This window comes from Mya arenaria, chromosome 7 (genome assembly GCF_026914265.1).
Source record: "Mya arenaria isolate MELC-2E11 chromosome 7, ASM2691426v1".
NCBI lineage: Eukaryota > Metazoa > Mollusca > Bivalvia > Myida > Myidae > Mya > Mya arenaria.
Genome location: NC_069128.1, coordinates 50233529 through 50252909, shown reverse-complemented (window position 1 = coordinate 50252909; position 19381 = coordinate 50233529). Strand labels below are relative to the sequence as shown.

Below are 19381 nucleotides of genomic sequence, written 5' to 3'. Positions count from 1 at the left end.
TACATCTCACTTATTCAAACAAGATACATATTCAGATTAATTAACAGTTCAATTAATATTCAGTACAGGCCAGGTAAAATTTACAGTATTTTACAGATTGTCATGACAAATTTTCTACCATTCATTATTTGTGTTTGGTCATTCTCGTTCATAATACATTTTAATTCAAGAATATGTTCAATAAGTCTGTTAACATAGTGTGATAATCTACGCTCAAGTGTGTAACACATGTATATAATATTCTTATTTTTAAATCAGAGGAAGTCGTTAGAAGCAATCCTTTGACCAAAATTAATTACAGTTATAATTATAAATGCTGGACATAACAGGATAAAATCCTTCCAGCAAAAACCTTTTTCAAACGTCTGCAAGTCTTGACATAACTGAAAGAGAACATTTGCACGTATTTTGATTCGCAAGACACAATAAATTGTCCAGTAGCAAAGTCCTATGGTTACTTGTTTTTGAAATGTCAGGACTCTACACCATCTGATGGATTAGGTTTCAAAGTTGCAAAAGTTGAGATTTATTTAACATTAATATTCATAGAATGTCAATTGAAGATGGGTGCATTGTTTCAGTAAGAACATGCAAGGCTTAGCCAATTGGCTTACCACAGTAAACCAAGTAAGCAATGACACACTCTCTTCATCTGCATTTGTAATAAACTTGGGACAAAACTTATATAATGAATAACTGGGGTAGAACTGCTATAACAGCTTTATAATATCCGCGAAAAGATGTTACAAATTAAGTACTGATTTGTTTTGCCTCTTTAGTGAAAGTATCAATGTTAACTTTCAACCGTTGGATGTCATAACTTTTCCAACACAATTTAGGTAAGGTTCATTCATTTTTAAAGAATAATAAACATGTTAATAAATGATTAAGTTGAAATAATATGGACAGCTCAAAGATATTTACCTGACAACCCGGAATAATATCATTGCAGGAATTTCACATGTAACCTCCAGATCAGTGATTCAGTTTTGAAAATGGGCGTTTTGGCCTCCAGAAAGAGAACATTTGCTCTTAAGACCCAATCGCCTACAAATCATTTGAATTCATATAAACTTAATAGGCACGTGACATATGGTCAAACATTAAGGTATGAAATCAAATCCATCATACATTAAACTTTATTTAAAGTCGGATTTATGATAACAAGAAACATAAGCTCAATGAAGAACAAACATACATAACATAAGCAAACTTAAATATAAACAGGTGAACTGGCAATAAAAGAACCTGTGGCTGAAAGACTATTTGCATTAAGATTGTCTAAGATGGGATCATAGGGCAGGCAGTCTAATGCTTTTGAGAGGATCATTAAAGCTGGACCGACATATTTGATCTCATCAAGGGCATTTTTCAAGGGTCATCCATCACCCTCACAGGGGTGGATGACCATCACACGGTATTTCAACATATATATGTTGTTCTAAAAGCTGTCAGGAAAGAATGAAAACATATATCAATATAAATAATGATCAGTTGCTCATTAATGACCCGTTCATATAGCTCGTTTAATAACATAAAGCCTTGTTGGTGTATTTTCATCAATTTCCAGCTTAAATCTGAAATATTGTCAATTTCAAGACAATTTCAGTTTGGTAAAAACAGTGTTAAGAGAGATACACTACATCGAATCAACCCCCTTGCCCCGTTTAGCAGACAGTTAGTCCTTACTGCAACTAGTACCTGCTTCTCCTAAAACTGCATTTTTGTCCTATGCTCATCACAGCGGTCAAAGGGAGACAACTGTCATTTTTTGGAAAAATCAAATGTCGTTCACATTTTGATGGTGTGTCTCCGGCATATCACCTACCAGTATGTCAATAAAAAGGAACAATTATGTGAAACTTTAATAATATTTCACTAATGTTATCAAGTAACATAATACACTAATGTGATGAAAGGTCGTCTCCAAAAGTTATCTGCAGCCTAACATAAAGACTACACAATAATAAAATTAAATTTGATAAGCCAACGATACTTGAATAGTCTTCAATTAGATGTGGCTACAATAAAAACGTGCATTATCCATCCGATATTTACTCTTTATAAATCCTAATCTGCAATCAAATGTAGCGAAATCTTTTAGCGATAAAGACAAATACTTACGAAAGGTGTTCACAAACTCCTATATTGCCATAAGGTCAAAGGTTTTAATGAAATAAAAACAAAGTAGTTGTGTTTGGCAGCTCCCGCTGTCAATTCCTTTTCCTGCAATAGGAGGTGGCCTACCTGACAGTTCAATGTAACCTTTTCCGTAAACAATTCAGCATTTCAGTAATGAAGACAACTCAAAACAATTGTGTACACCTTGACCCCATAATTAACCAATAGACAAATGGCATATGGCAATAAAAGCTCCACAAGTAACTGTTTTGAAATAAGTCGTTACCCATATGTATCACATGTAACTAGATATCTACCTGTGATTCTGGTATTCGCCGGACAGCCAATGACCATATCCAGTCAGGAAGTGTCCCATGTGACCTCTATATCAGAGATTTAGTGTGGGAAGTCATATTCTTCTTTCTGAAAGGGAAAAATAGCACAGTTGTCAAACATATTTTTTTCAAATTACTCTGTGCAAATTGTGTAGGCTTACCTTTTTGCTGAGTATGACATGATTTGATCAATCAATAACAGTGCGTGTATTATCTGGTATCGCAGTTTTCTCCCTTAGGCTGATGTTGATGGTGGATCTGAAAATTTAAGTCTAGCGGATATGGGGGGCGGGGGTAAGATCTGATATTTGTGGGGATTTACAAACAAAAAATCCGATGCTAAACTGCCAACTGATTACATTGTAATGTATATTGAAACTACAAAGTGTACACATACTTGAATAAGTAATTTTTATATTTAACTTAGTCTACATGGCTGCTTAAACTGAAAGGATAATGTGTCTTAAGATTGATTTTTTTTAATGCAAATATCATCTTTCAGGTATGCCTATACGAGAAAACGACATACACGGAATCCCTGACATTGACGTCACAAAAGGAATTTCCTAGAAGGATGGTGTTCTGTAGATAGATGGTAATGTAGGTCACTGCCTTACATCATACAGCTTCACCTGAAGAAGTATACATAATATTATAACACTTGAATATTATTTGTGCTGTTAATACATTGGTTTTAGAATGGAATAAGACACCAGGAAATATATGTCATAACTTGGTGTGTTACCTATGTCAACGGACGGATTGCTGGTTTAACCATTTACAAAACAAGTGTATAATATAACTTACTTTATTTATTTGGTCAACATATCCACGTTCCTCATTTTAAATCTGTAAGATGAAACTCGGTCCTAAAAAGAAATATTAAAACAGTAGAACAAAAAAAACATTACTAAGCAAGTGTTTTCGAATGAAAATCCTTTCCCAAAAAGCCTTATTCTTTGTCACGGAATAGCCAATAATGACCTTAAAAGGCAAAGCCTACACTTCAATTTAATAAATGAAGATTATAACCTTAACCATTATCTGCTTTTCTCAAACTGTAAATCATTAGTTAAACACCATCCACTTGAAAAACTGTTTTATAGCCCAAGCAGAATCTAGACTTGTCGCATTCCGATATAGATTATTCGGCATACCTCTCCATCTTAATGTCAATTGAATAAACAGCAAATGTTTTACTATAAATTTAATTATTTACAATGGGGTTCAATAAGAAAATATTCTCTCGAAACAAGTACAAGTAGCTGAACACAGCTTTCAACTTCTGGATCTAAGACTAAAGTAAAAACAGGACAAAAATTATATTAACGATATAAAGTAACTTTTTTAAAACATTCAGCTTTTCGGTTATTAAATGAGAGAAGTATTGTTCAAATAACTCAGGAAAACAATGACATTTATTTTCAATTATTTCATTCGACATGTATCCGTTATAAGCCAAAACCGTCAAAACTGTCAACAAAGTTTTCAGATAATGAATGTCAACATCCGAATGTAATATTCTTTCTTACGATTTAAATTCAGACAAGGTATTCACATGCACTGTACAATAATATATATAATATCACATTGTAAGATAATGGAAAATATTCGGACGGCGTCCACAGCAGATCACTTGTCACTGTAACTTCAGTCGAAAAAGATTATCGGTTAGTTGTGATTAACATTAAAGAGTGTTTTCCAATTTGATCAACCAATTAAGGAAAACAATATCATCTATCAAAATACTAACCATCAATTTCAATTTTGAAATAAATGCTCATTGGTTACCAACTGAATTTGTTTTGTTAAAACCAAGTTAGATTTCAAATATTCAATACTGGCATGGGGCTTACAAAATGAAGACTAACTCTTGAGTGTCGTTCACATTATAGCAAAATAGTATCAACTTTATCTCACTCAATATTTATCTCAACGCAATATTTTGCAAACATAAAAGTAAGTTTTTACTGCAAACTACATATACCTTTGCTTCAGGTTATGCTGGACAACCCCGGAATACACGCTGCCTTGAAAGCACCCCTTGAGACCTTCTGATCAGACATTCAGTGCTGTTTGCTAATTTCCATCTTAAATAGAAAACAAAACACCAATATCCCTAACGAATATGCACACTTAGTAAAACAAAACGTTACATACTCTGTGCTAAACAGGAAACTAGCGTAGAATTATGGATCTATTAAGTCCGGGACACCCCACAAGTAGCCGTTATTTGAGGGGAGTCAAGCAGTATCGGGCTTAAAAAAACGTTACGGCAAGTAAATGACACTGCCAGTTATGTCAAAAGTCTGTAAATATCTAACTGATAGTTCTAATACAGTTTGTAGCTTAAATGTTCAAAAACGGTAACATTATATCCCCACCTCGATCAATGTCGGTTCTTACTGTGACCATTTTCTCAAGCTGAAAATAATTATCTGCATAAGAAGTTATGCCGGTTTCACTGGTCATCAGCTTATCATATGTCAATGTTTTGTCTTTAGTAAAACGCCATCATATATATCTGTAAATAATTAGTTATCTATCATTATATTCGATAAGAATCCATTTCTAAAAAAAGCGCACATAGCTGAACAGATATCAGCTTTTGTTCAACAGCTCTGTTGGATACAACAATACTATAACAGATAATTAGCTTTCTTTTTTATAAAACCAATTATTCCAGACTTGACACGTTATTTGTATCAAATTACTACAGGAAAACATGGGAATATATTGTATGTATAAGCTCATTCATCCAACCTTTACCCCTTTCTAAATAGAATTTTAATAGCTAAAATAACGTATAGATTCCTATAATTCGGAAGTTCCTAATTTGTGCATAGCAATGTTTGAGTCAATATATCTTACCTAGATAAATCCACCTGAGCTGTTGCTGTTATCGGCCACATCCTACCAGAAAATGCCTTATGTGATCTCAAGCTCAGAGATTGAGTGTTGGACGGATGCTCGTATCAGCCTATCGGAAAGAAAACATTCGCTCAAGCTTATCTGTCAACTCTCTTAAGTATATCAGTGATGAATACAAGCTTTACCTCACTGAACTCTGGCTAGAACTGGAATAAATAACGTTATACAAGGTAGATTGCATTTTGTTTAAAATCCCAATGCATGTTACAAAGAGAATTCCATTGAATTGTTATTTAATGGAATACACACATTGTAGTTTGTTATCATATCAAATACTTAAAAAGCAAAGAACAATCCATTTGTTGATTACTTATCTTGACACTTGACACTTCTCTAAAAATGCTGTAGACTTAACACTATCAGATGACCATAAGACAGCCGTATTCACAGGTCTAAAATCTATTCAATTTGAAAGACAACCGTCAATTGGGTTTAATTTATTTAAATGCGATTCTGATTTGTTAGCTGAATATTTCAACGACAAAACGCTCCCCTCCCCCTCATAAACGTCATTTGTAATTGAAACCAATACCTGCTTGTCTTTAAGCTGCATAATATTCTCGTTACAGCGGTAAAAGAGATTCGACTACGCTGTTGTGGCTTTAGCAAACCACCTCATCGTTCTGTTAAAACAGGTTGACACAGCTATTAAGTTTATTTCAACTTTTGGGTTTGTAGCGTCAAATGTGTTCCAGGCAAGACTAAGATAACATATCATAAGACAACAATATAAAGACATAATCATTGTGGTAATAAGTTGAAACTAGATTAAACAAAAATACTTGCCCAAACAGTTTACCATCTAGGGACAGATGGTGATTCACACATATTCAATACAGAAGAGACAACAAAAGGCAATGTTAAAAAATGATACCCCTGATAACATGTTTCGGAGTTGTTTCCAGTAAAATGTTGAAAATGAATTCCGCTTGTTTTTGCGTTAAAAAGCACCAAGAAGGGTTTAAATAGAAGAAAGACCACTTGTTAGTAGAAAATAGTAATTAAGTAATATTTGTTTTGTTACCGTGTTGGACGTACTGCCAATGGCGATTCTTGATGACTTTTTCAACAACATATAGATTGCCAATAAAAATTTAAATGAAAAATAAGCAATAATTGATTCCGTCTAGTTCCAGCCTTTTAGCCAAACGTGTCCTTAATCTGCCAAATAAAATGTGTTTTATGGTTGTCATGAAAAAAAACATTATTTTAATATGAAATTACATTACAAACCCCTATTGTTTTCCCATACACTGACTTTAAACCCAACACGATAATAAATAAACGTATATCCAATGCCTTAATTAGCCTGTCCCTTGAGCATTCATGATCAAACTGAACGCCATCTGCCTTTTCTTTCTGATTTATTAAGATCACCTTCTGTCAGAAAACGTCCCTTGTCATATTGGGATCGGACATCAGTCAATTCACCTCGTATCCATCAGAAAGAGAACATTCTGCGTGAAATTTAATCGACCACACAGTAATCTCTTCAACAAATATATAAACAAAGTGAAAGAGGGACAATGAGGTATAATATATAAAGAGTTAAGCAGGAAACTTGCGTAAAATTATTAATTATTTAAATATTAAGAGCAGGACAACCAACAGTAAGCCATTGTTGGCAGATATCCAGCAGCTCAAGTAAAATGTCTACGCCATTTAAAAAATGACACTGTCAAAAATCAAACATGCAATTTAATGTACAGAAATGGCTGCCTTACACCGATAACTATTAGTTCTTACTGTGTCCAATACGATAAATGAAGCTGGTGATGATTCTCTGTACTTGAGCAGTGATGCAGGTTTCACTGATCCTCAGGATGTCGTATTCCGGTGTCGTGTCTTAAGTATTACGCCATTATTATATTCCTGTCAATTACAAACATTTTAAATATGTTTAACGACATTGTCTTCAATTTGTAATCATTTCTCCCAGACAGTGCATATTGCTGAACACGGCTTTCATCTTTTGATCCAATTCTAGATACAGAATTATCATTACAGATATCAGAAAATCTTGTCGGCCATTGGAGTATTTATTATAACTAGAACATAACCAAAGAATATCATTAATGTGTATCAAATGACTACAGAAAACAGTCGATATATTTCATCAAACATATGCCTCTAATCATACATTATTTTTATAACTAAAATTATGTATAACGTTCAGTTCTTTTAGAAGCTCCTAATTCATATGAGCTTCACAGTGGTGCAGTCCATATGGATAGCTTAGCCTTCAAACGTTTAGCCCGTACTATACATATTTTTACATCTAATATTTTGTATAGAATACTGTAATTTTAAAAGCTTCAAATGCGTATGTGCACTGCAGTGCTATATGTTTTACCTAGCCATCTACCTTCGAATCTGGTAATTGCCGGACAACCACTCAGGATCACATCCCACAAGAAAGTGCCACAGATAACCTCAGGTACAAGGCTCCAGGTGTGAGACGAGTGCACGTATTATGCCATCTGAAAGCAACTATTCGCCAAATTAAATGACATTTTGTTTGAAATCCAATTATTAATCCAATTATTAAAGAAACCCTTCATCGATCATTTTGGTGGACATTTAACAGCTTGAAAACAGAAAAAAAAACTAAACTTTTGCGCAAACTAGCGAAAAGAGCCAAATATCTGTGTATTTCAAGTATATCAATCAAAGGGAGAAAACTCCAATTTGAGTTATAAATAGCCAGTTTCCAATTCAAATTTTTTCTGTTACATTTAAATGTTGTGGCTTACGCATGGAAAGTCCAATTTTTACAAAAATCGTTTGATTAATTAAAATAATTGTTTAAATTGAACTTGTCATAGATAAGTCAAAATAAGAAACGCCAAGACGGATTTAGATAGATTCATATTTTCCTATATTTATTTAACCTGCGATAAAACTGCCTTTAAATACGATTTGATTAAATTTGATATAAATTTTATGAAAAGGTTTGAATATACACAAGGACGCTGTGTACAAGGCGAAAAATGGTACATATATGGTTGAATCATTGTTTTGAAATAACTTCTACAATACAACGAACCATATATGAGTCAATATGAGTTTGCTGTTTTTTAAAGACTTTGTGTCATTTAAACAGACATGTTGAAAGGCGTAAACATTTGTTTTTGTTCCAACAAAATAGTATGTCTTCGTCTACCTCTAAACTTACGTTCTACACGTGCACTCCCCATCATTTGTACAATGTCAGTCGATGTTTAGTCAGTTGTTGGAACACTTTAATAAACTAGCATATTATTTAAATCCGTTTGTTATTAATTCATCTGCCATATAGTAAATCATTTCTGAAAATAAACTCCTCACAAGCTCTCAAATTGTTGGTTTCATAAGTATGCCTTGAAATTAACTCCAATGCGCGTATTTTGTGCTGAAAATATCTAATTCAAAATAAAAGGTTTTTTTTAAATACCCCAATACATACATGTGAGGAATAATTCACTTATTGACATTAGCCTACCTGAATGTGGGTCACTGATGTATAGCTCCTTTACAATTACTGCGACAAATTTATGTTTTGACGGGGATCCCTTTCACGGATGGTTCGTAATGTTTACGTTCTGTAACGATAATAACATATCAGGTATCATGCCAGTCATAAAAAAGAGCTAAAATAATAAAATATTCCTTCAGTACATGAGTTAAAAAGCCCAGTGTTTGTCAATTGGAAAAACTTGAATGTAAAATATCATCTTTACTTTTTGTTCAGTTCTATTATATTCAGTATCGTTTACCAAAACCAATATCCGGTATATTTTCGGAGGCACAGTCGGCGATTGTTTTTTTTTTTTAAATATATCACTGTGATTGTACTGAAATTACGTTCAAGCCCAAACGATAAATATGTATACTTCCATTTTCTCTTTCTGTAAATAAATATGCATCCGTGACCCTGTCACCGAAAGGAACTCTTTCAGTTTAGGGGTCCTATGAAGAGTATTAAAAGAAAGAGCGCTGCAGCTCAAACATCCCCGCTCAAATCCTTGTAGATTAAAACCTTATTTTAACCCAAAGCGGTCAAAGAGTAGAAAGGTAGATTAACTGGGACCGCTTTGAATGTAAATACCTGAGCTTGAGCGCTGCGAAGCTTCAATTGATATGCAATTCAAAAGTGTGAAGCAATACATTATTTCTGAACAGCTTAATGTCATAAAAACTGCGTATTAATACAGTTCATATAAATTATGCCCTTTAACGAAGATGCACCGACTTGATATTTATGGATCATGTTATAAAAATAAAAATCACCAAACTACTAACTTTACAAATGTTAAAGAATACTGCACAATTCTGCAGCATAATGTCGTATTTCGAACCTTAAATAACCTTTACGGTTTGGCGATGACGAAAACTACCCAATGCAGTTACATCCCGCTCTGGTGAAATTTTGGTGTCCAGAATTCACGCGCTAAATTTGAATTGGAAACTTTTGTTTACAATATGGCAGAATATTCATTCAACTACTTACTAGCACGATGTGTATATGAATCGCGTTCTGAGAAATACCTTGTGACAAGTATACTCAACAGTTTTAACTCACGAAGACAGAACACACGTGTGTTGTAAAGTGCGGTTTATGGAGGTCAACAAATCATAATTGTTGAAGGTTTTCACTTTGTAAGCACATTCTTGTATGTATAATACTGCGTTGTTATATGCTGATGAATAACTTGTGATCATTGTGATCATTAGTCATATATATGGCCCTCGACATTGCCATGTATATCGCTTTCGGAGTTGTCGTGGACTGTGTTTCATATGTGGTTATGTATATAACGTTTGACATAGCTTTGTGAATTGCCCAATCGTTGCTATGTATATATAATTGAATATTACCATTGGAATTGTGAAATGCGTTGCAATATTTTTATCTGTGAGAATTGTCTTTTGAATATCCCGAGATAATGCCATGTTTGTAGCCCTGGGCGTTGCTTCAGGAGTTGTCCTGGACCTTGCCATTACTCATACGATGAATTTGTTTAGAAATCGCCTCGGACCGACCTTTTCAAAAAACAACGTTTGTGTTGCCTCGAACGTTTCCATGTATATTACCCCTTGTGTTGTCAGAGGTAAAGCAATTTATGTTGTTCTTTATAAAACCATGCGTGTTGCATTTAGAACTTCCCATCGACATTGCCCTCTTTATATCCTTGGGCAGTGTCTTGGGAATTGCCCTAGCCGTTACCATATATATACCTGTGTGCGTTGCTTTTGGAATTCCCCCAGACGATACCTTTTTAATAACCCAGAAAAGTGTTCTGCGTATAACTTTTGGATTGCCTTTGGGTTTGCCACAAACCATTTTCCTCAATTTGAACCTTTGCGTTGCTTTGGGAATTGCCCCTGAATTTAATATGTAAAAAAATACATTCTTTAATGTTGCCTAAAGAATTGTCCGTTGGCGTTGCAATGCGCATTTCAATGAGCGGTTCACTGTATATAACCCTGTGTGTTGCCTTGCAATTTGTTGCCAATTCCATAGACCTTTCGCAAACAAAGCTAGTTAAACCATACCGTCATTACCATTGATAAGACTATTTTAAATGTATCAACTTTACAAACATTGCTCGTAGTCCCAAGGCTAGCAAAAGTCCTTGAAATACGCAAGGCAAGCGCAACATACTTGTATTTTATATCAAGGGCAGGAACTCTAGGATTTAAAATGGAATTTAGCATCGAAGAGTTTCGTAACATTTGTTTATTTGACATCCACACCTTCAGCTAAAGTTCGGTTAAAGACCGCTTGATTATAATTGTATGATAACTATTAATCATCCCCTAAAATTGTGTCGTGAAACAGTTTAGAGAACGTATATTTTTATTCAACGAATCTGATTTTCATTTTAACGATAGTTGGAATCAATACCTCTGCTGAAATGGATTCATGATGTACTCATATTGATACATATACAGTTTGGCTGTCGTGTATGCTTCTTATGTGTGCGTAGTTTAAAACCTGGTAAGTGTTGTGAAATGAAAACGTGCATATTAGTGTTAAGCCCTCCCTCGTTCTTCATAAGGTTTAAATGTTGTGATTTGTTCAAAATAAATCACGGTGTTGTATCTTCTGCCAATTATCATTGTCCGAGTGTGATTGCTCACTGCTCACTGTAATCAACTGCAATTACCACGGAAAGTGTATATTTTCCATTAGTTCATTCTAGATCTCAAACATAGTTCAAAGTTAAAATTGAACATTTTTACTTGTATGGTAGTGTCTTTTTATTGGGTAATAAGTCCAAGTAGAATAAACGGTATATAAGTCATCGATAAAGGGTGATTAAAGACGCGCTTTCCACCAAAAAAGGCATACTCCAGCATCTGCAAATCGTGATCTTTTTGTGTGTAGACAAAACTTATTCATTCCCTAAAGGCTCAATAATACTTGGTTTTTTTAATCAAGGGAATAAACTCTATAATTTAAAAGACCATTCAGCTAAAAAGAGTTCCTTTACACTTTATTACTTGCCATCCATACTAATTACTATAAGTAAATCAATTAGACACATTTTGACTTTGTATATTGGCACAAGAATACACACCTCAATGAAACATTGCCGTACGAAAGAAAGTGAGCACTGCTGTAACAGTTTTATTGTTCACGCAAAACATACAGTATGAGAAAAGTTGTAAATACATGTAATGCAGATTACATATGTAATACAGGATAATAAGAGGGCGTTCATCAGCCTATAAGCGTTCTAAATACATCTCACTTATTCAAACAAGATACATATTCAGATGAATTAACAGTTAAATTAATATTAAGTACAAGCCAGGTAAAATTTACAGTGTTTTACATATTATCATGACAAATTTTCTACCATTCATTAGTTGTGTTTGGTCATTCTCGTTCATAATACATGGAAATCAAAGAATATGCTCAATAGTTCTGTTAACATAGTGTGATAATCCACGTTCAAGTGTGTAACACAGGTATAGAATATTGTAAATTTTAAATCTTTTTTAATACAGAGGAAGTCGTTAGAAGCAATCCTTTGACGGAAATAAACTACAGTTATAATTATAAATGCTGAACATAACAGGGTAAAATCCTTCCAGCAAAAGCCTTTTTCATTGCGAAAAGTCTTGGCATAACTGAAAGAGAACATTTGCACGTATTTTTATTCGCTAGACACAATAAGTTGTCCGGTCACAAAGTCCTATGGTTACTTGTTTGTGAAATGACAGGACTCTACACAATCTGATGGATTAGGTTTTAAAATTTCAAAAGTTGAGATTTATTTAACCTTCATATTCATAGAATGTCAATTGAAGAATGGTGCATTGTTTCTGTAATAACATGCAAAGCTGGCTTCCCTTAGTGAATCAAGCAATGACACACTCTCTTCATCTGCATTTATATTAAATTTGGGACAAAACTTACATAATGAATAACTGGGGTAAAACTGCTATAACAGCTATATAATATCCGCGAAAAGATGTTACAAATTATGTACTTATTTGTCTTGCCTCTTGAGGGAAAACATCAATGTTAACTGTCAACCGTTGGGTGTCATAACTTTTGCAACACAATTTAGGTAAGGTTCATTCATTTTAAAAGAATAAAGTACATGTTAATGATTGTTAAAATTAAAATAAGATGGATATTTACCTGACAAGCTGGATAAACATTGTTGCAGGCATTTCTCATGTTACTTCCAGTTCAATGATTCAGTGTTGAACATCTGGGCGTATTGGCCTTCCTGAAAGAGACCATTTGCACTTAAGATCCAATCGCATACACATCAATTAAATTCATATAAACTTAACTTAATCGGCACGTGACATGGGGTAAACATTAAGGTATAAAATCAGATCAATCATACAAGAAACTTTATTTAAAGTCGGGTTTATGATAACAAGAAAGATAAGTTCAATGGGCTATTCTCTGACATGAATAACAAACATACATAACATAAGCAAACTTAAACAGAAACTGGTGAACTGGAAATAAAAGCTCCTTTTTTCATTAAGCTTGTCTATGACGATCAAAGGGCAGGCAGTCAGATGCTTTTGGGATGATCATTAAAGCTGGACGGACATATTTGATCTCATCACGGGCTTTTTCCAAGGGTCATCCATCACCCTCACAGTGTATTTTAACATATATATGTTGTTCTGAAAGCTGTCAGGAGAGAATAAAAAATATATCAATGTGAATGATCAGTTGCTCATTAATGACCCGTTCATTTAGCTCTTTTAATAATATAAAGCCTTATGGGTGTATTTTTATCAATTTCGAGCTTGAATTTGAAATATTGGCAATTTTAAGACAATTTCAGTTGGGTTAAAACAATGATAAGAGAGACATACTACACCGAATCAACCCCCTTGCCCCGTTTAGCAGGTATTTAGTCCAACCTGCAACTAGTTAAAACTGCATTTTTGTCCTAGGCTAATCACAGCGGTCAAAGGGAGATCACTGTTATATATTTATGTTAAATTTTTATGATACAATAAATTGTGAAGCCTCAAACATCTTCTAAGCTGAGTTAACTACAAAGGAACCAAGGGTTATGAAATATATAAAGGATGACAAACAACACATCAATTATACAATGAAAACTACAGTGACAAGCCCTTTAGTCGAAACTTCAAATATAACCCAGCCCGCATTTACCGTGTTTAAACCTAAACAGCCCAACAAGGATCAGAATACAATGTGCTTCTTCTTCTTAATGCAAACATAATATCAATATGCCAGGCAAGTAAATGTTAGCCCTTATTGTTTTGATCCTCTGAAACAGTTTGACATACATGTACCTCAAAAATAAATATCTCTGAAATATCGTTGGTGCGCAGTCAATACAATTAAAACACTGTAGAATGTTTACATATAAAGTTATTAAGAATTATAGATGTCATACTATACCAAATGTTTCTATCGGTTTTGTAACACATGTGTAATTTACTGTAATTTTCAATCTGTAATGCCACAGAGACACTTGTTTAAAGCAAAACTGTGGTTAAAATGAATTACCAAGAGATTTTTCTGCTGTTCTAATAGTTGCTGGACATCGCAGGATCACATTCTACAAGACAGAACCCTTTGTAAGTTCTAGATCAGGGTTACATTATAAACAGTCTGCACGCATTTGCATACCTGAAAGAGAGGATTTGTACTTAAGTTTTAATCGCATTCATATCATGAAAATTCAAATACACTTAGTTGAATATAAACGATGTGTAGGATAGGAATAAGAAGTAGGGCATGAAACCTAACATTTAGCCATTTGGGGTACATTTAGCAATTTGAAGGTTTTATTAAATATCTAAGTGCTTTTAAAACATCTACTCTTTGGTTGAAGGCATGTTTAAAGGGATATACTTCACCTACGTACCCTCATTGCTTTATTACTGTAACAAGTTTCTGCTTGTACTTAAACTGCATAATATGACCATCATAGCTGTCAAAGGGAGACAACCACGATTATTTTTGGCATGTCGAATTTCGTCCATATTTTGATGTCGTGTCTCCAGCATTTCACCTACCAGTCTGTTAAAAAGAGCAACAATACTGTGTTAACTTTCGCAAATTCATTAACCATTGCCTCCAATGCGAGAATGGCTCGTCTCCAAACTAATGCAGGTATTTAGACAAAGCTGTCAGTGTATTTAAAAAGGGTCAATACTACGCAGCAATGAAGTTAAATGTCATCAGCCCAATACATTTGAACACTCATCAATTAGTGTGTGGATTTAATAAAATAACTAAGAAATGAATTGGATTTTAATTTGAATTGCTACAAAATGTGCATTCTTCAATCCATCCTTTACTCATTATAAAACTTAATCTGCAATAATGTATAGCAACATATTTTAGTAATAAAGACATATACTTGAGATAGATGTTAACAAACACATATAAAAGCAAATAAAGCAAAAAAAAAAGAAATAAAAGCAAAGTAGTTGGGTGTGACAGTCCCTGCTCTTCATTCCTTCTTCAGCCTTGGAATTTGGCTTACCCGACAGTTCAATATGACTTTTCCGTAAACAATACAGCATTACAGTAATACAAACACATCCAAACAATTGTGTACATCTTAACCCAATGATTAACCAATAGACCAAGTTAAACATGTATCTCTTAAAAATCAATTGGGATAGGTATTCGTCTATGGACAGATGCATTTACTTACTATGCCAGTCAAGTAAATGTTAGCCCTTATTGTTTTGATCCTCTGGAACAGTTTGACATACATGTACTTCAAAAATAAATATCTCAGAAATATCGTTGGTGCGCAGTCATGAAATTTCAAGTAGTCAGTGCCCAGACAAACTAGTTAACTAAAGGATATTTAACGATTACATATTTGCGGTATTGCAAAAGACAAAAAAGAGCCTGACAAGATTTGATCAATTATTAACAGTACTTCTATTGAAAATAAGTTTACAGTGTTCAATTAAGAATTGTCTTGGCAAACACGTCTTTGGAAACTCATATTGATGCAATCAAACTGCTGATCATTTTCGTTACATATGACACAACTGGGATGCTGGTTTGACAGAGCCAGGGCCTTTCACATTTTGGTGTTATGTCTTCCCAATACTTTCTCATTGATCTGTCAATAACAAAACAATACAATTAAAACACTGTAGAATGTTTACAAATAAAGTTATTAAGAATTATAGATGTCTTACTGTAGCAAATATTTTTATCTGTTTTGTAACACATGTATAATTTACTGTAATTTTCAAAATTTAATGCCACAGAGACACTTGTTTAACGCAAAACTGTGGTTAAAATGAATTACTAAGAGATTTTTCTGTTGTTCTAATACTTGCTGGACATCATAGGATCACATCCTACAAGACAGAGCCCTTTGTAAGTTCTAGATCAGGGTTACATTATAGACCGTCTGCACGCATTGGCATACCTGAAAGAGAGGATTTGTACTTAAGTTTTAATCGCATTCATATCATGAAAATCCATATACACTTAGTTGAATATGAACGGTGTGTAGGATATAAATTAGAAGAAGGACATGAAACCTAACATTTAGCCTTTTGAGGTACATTTAGCAATTTGGATGTTACATTAAATATATAAGTGCTTTTATAACATCTACTTTATGGTTGAAGGCATGTTCAAAGGGATATACTTCATCTACGTACCCTTATTTCTTTTTTTACTGCAACCTGTTCCTGATTGTCCTTAAACTGCATAATATGACCAAGACAGCGGTCAAAGGGAGACAACCACGATTATTTTTGCCATGTCGAATCTCGTCTATATTTTGATGTCGTGTCTCCAGCATTTCACCTACCAGTCTGTTAAAAAGAGCAACAATACTGTGTAAACTTTCACTTCACCTACGTACCCTCATTGCTTTTTTACTGCAACCATTTCCTAAACTAGTTAACTAAAGGATATTTAATTATTGCATATTTGCGGTATTGCAAAAGACAAAAAAGATTCTGACAAGATTTGATCTATTAATATGAGTACGTCTATTTTCTGGTATCGCAGTTGCCTCCCTTATACTAATGTTTATGGTTGATCTGAAGTTTGAACACAAGCCGGTATAGGTTGGGGGTTAAGATCTGACATTAGTGGGATTTTACAAACTAAAAAGCCGATGTTAAACTGACAACTGGTTAAATTGACGGTTAAAACTACTTAGTGTACACGTTCTTAAATAAGCAACCTTTTATATTAAACTCGTTTTACATGACTGCTTAACTAAAAGGGATAATGTGTTTTGTGATTGAATTTATAATGAAATTATCATCTTTAAGATATGCCAATACATACGAGAAAACGACACACTGTATCCTTTACATTGAGGTCCCAAGTCATTTCCTGGAAGGATTGAGTTCTGGGTGGTCTGTCATTTATCAACAGCGCTGATTTATGGCTAAGTAGACAACAGCTTGACATCATACAGCTACACCTGAAGTAATATACATTATGTTACGAAACGTTAATATTATTGGTGCTGTTAATACATAAGACTCCTATAAGTTTGGGAATGACATAGGATACCAGGAAATATAGGTAAGAACGTGGTGTTTTACCAATGTCAACAGACAAATAGTTAGTTTATACATTTACAAAACTTGTGTATGATATGACTTACTTTATTGACTTAATCACCATTTTTATGTTCAACATTTTAATCTGTTAGAGGAAACTGTAATTGAAAACAACCTTTTACAAAGCAAGTGTGTTTTCCACTGAACTAAAAACATTTTCCATACAAAGCCTAATTATTGTCATGGATTGGCCAATAGGGACCTTAAAATGTGAAGCCTACACACTATATTAAAAATGCTAGTTATAACCTCAACCATTACCTGCTTTTCTCAAAATGTATATCATTAGTTCTACAAAGGCCCTAGAGAGACAACTGTGTTTTATCTAGTTTATCGTAGTTTATCTAGCATACCAGATCCGTCAAAACTGTCAACAAAGTGTTCAGAAAATAACTGTCAAACATTCGAATGCAATTTTCTGTTTGTGTTTGTTTTATACAAGCAAGGCATCCACATTCAATGTACAATACTATAATATAGTACAGCCTTAATATAATGTTTTTATGATTATGTAAAAAAATCGGAGGGCGTCCGCAACAGATCATTTGTCTATGTATGTTTAGTCGAAACATAATATCGGTCAGTTGTGATTATCATTTAAGTATGTTTTTCAATTTTGTAAAACAATTCTTCGGAAAACAATATTATATATTAAAGTACTTAACATCACTTTCAATCTTGAAATAAATGCTCATAGGTTACAAAAGGAATTTGTTTTATTAAACAATTTAGATTTCATATCTTTAAACCAGGCCAGGAGCTTGCAGGATGAAGACTAATTATTGAGTGTCGTTCATCTTATAGCACAGTAGTATCAAGTTTTATCTCACTCTTGCAATACTTTGCAAACACAACAGTACGTTTTATCTGCAAACTACATCTACCTTTGCTTCAGGTTCATGCCGGACAACCCCGGACCACACGCTGTCAGGACGCGCACCTTGTGACCTTCACATCAGACATTCAGTGATGTCTACTCGTTTCCAACTTAAAAAGGAAGTTTTTACTGCAAATCGAAAGAAACACCAATCTCCCGAGCAAATATGTACACTAAGTAAAACAGAACATGATATTATATACTAGCGTATCGGAGAGGAATGAAGCAGTATCGAGCTTAAAAACGTTTCGGCAAGTGAATGGCACTCTCATTCCTATTATTGTTTGTAGCTTAAATGTGCAAAATCGGTTACATTAAATCCCCTCCCCGATTAATGTCGGTTCTTACTGTAATTATTTTCTCAAGCTGATGATAATTCAATGCATCAGAAGTGATGCCGGTTTCACTGACCATTAGTCTATCATATTTCATTATTGTGTCTTTAGTATAACGCCATCATATATGTCTGTAAATAATTAGATATCAATCATTATATTCGATAAAAGCCCTTTTTTTTAAAAAAAACATAGAGCTGAACAGATTTCAGCTTTTGTGAAGTTCTAGTTTAACATCTTTATTTGATACAACAATACTAATACAGATAATTAGCTTTCCTTTTAAAACGATCAATTAATCCAGACTTGAAACGTTATTTGTATCAAATAACTACAGGAAAACATGGGAATATATTTTATATGTTAGCTCTCTCATCCAACATTTACCCCTTTCAAAATAGTATTTTAATAGTTGAAATAACGTATAGAATACTATAATTCGGAAGTTCCGAATATGTGCATAGCAATGTTTGAGTCCATATATCTTACCTTGATATCTATCTGTTGTTGTTATTAGCAACATCGTACCACAAAATGCCTCATGTGATCTCGAGCTCAGAGATTCGGTGTTGGGCGGATGCTCGTAACATCCTATCAGAAAGAAAGCATTCGCTCAAGTTTAGCTGTTAGCTTTCTTAAGTACATCTGTGATGAATGCAAGCTTTAAATCACTCTGGCTTAAACTGGAATAAATAATGTTAATACAAGGTAGATTGCAGTTT

General features: G+C 33.8%; 2 long non-coding RNA genes across 2 annotated transcripts; both read right to left on the bottom strand.

Moving 5' to 3' along the window:
• Positions 1–7156: 7156 nt before the first annotated feature.
• Positions 7157–8633, bottom strand: LOC128240664 (uncharacterized). The gene is made up of 3 exons (XR_008262266.1): positions 8563–8633; positions 7753–7867; positions 7157–7259 (listed from the first exon to the last, which is right to left on the bottom strand). It is a non-coding gene; the product is annotated as an uncharacterized LOC128240664 (long non-coding RNA).
• Positions 8634–11987: 3354 nt separating this feature from the next.
• LOC128240659 (uncharacterized) lies at positions 11988–13778 on the bottom strand. Its single transcript, XR_008262260.1, has 2 exons — positions 13024–13778; positions 11988–12506 (listed from the first exon to the last, which is right to left on the bottom strand). It is a non-coding gene; the product is annotated as an uncharacterized LOC128240659 (long non-coding RNA).
• Between the last annotated feature and the right edge of the window lie 5603 nt (positions 13779–19381).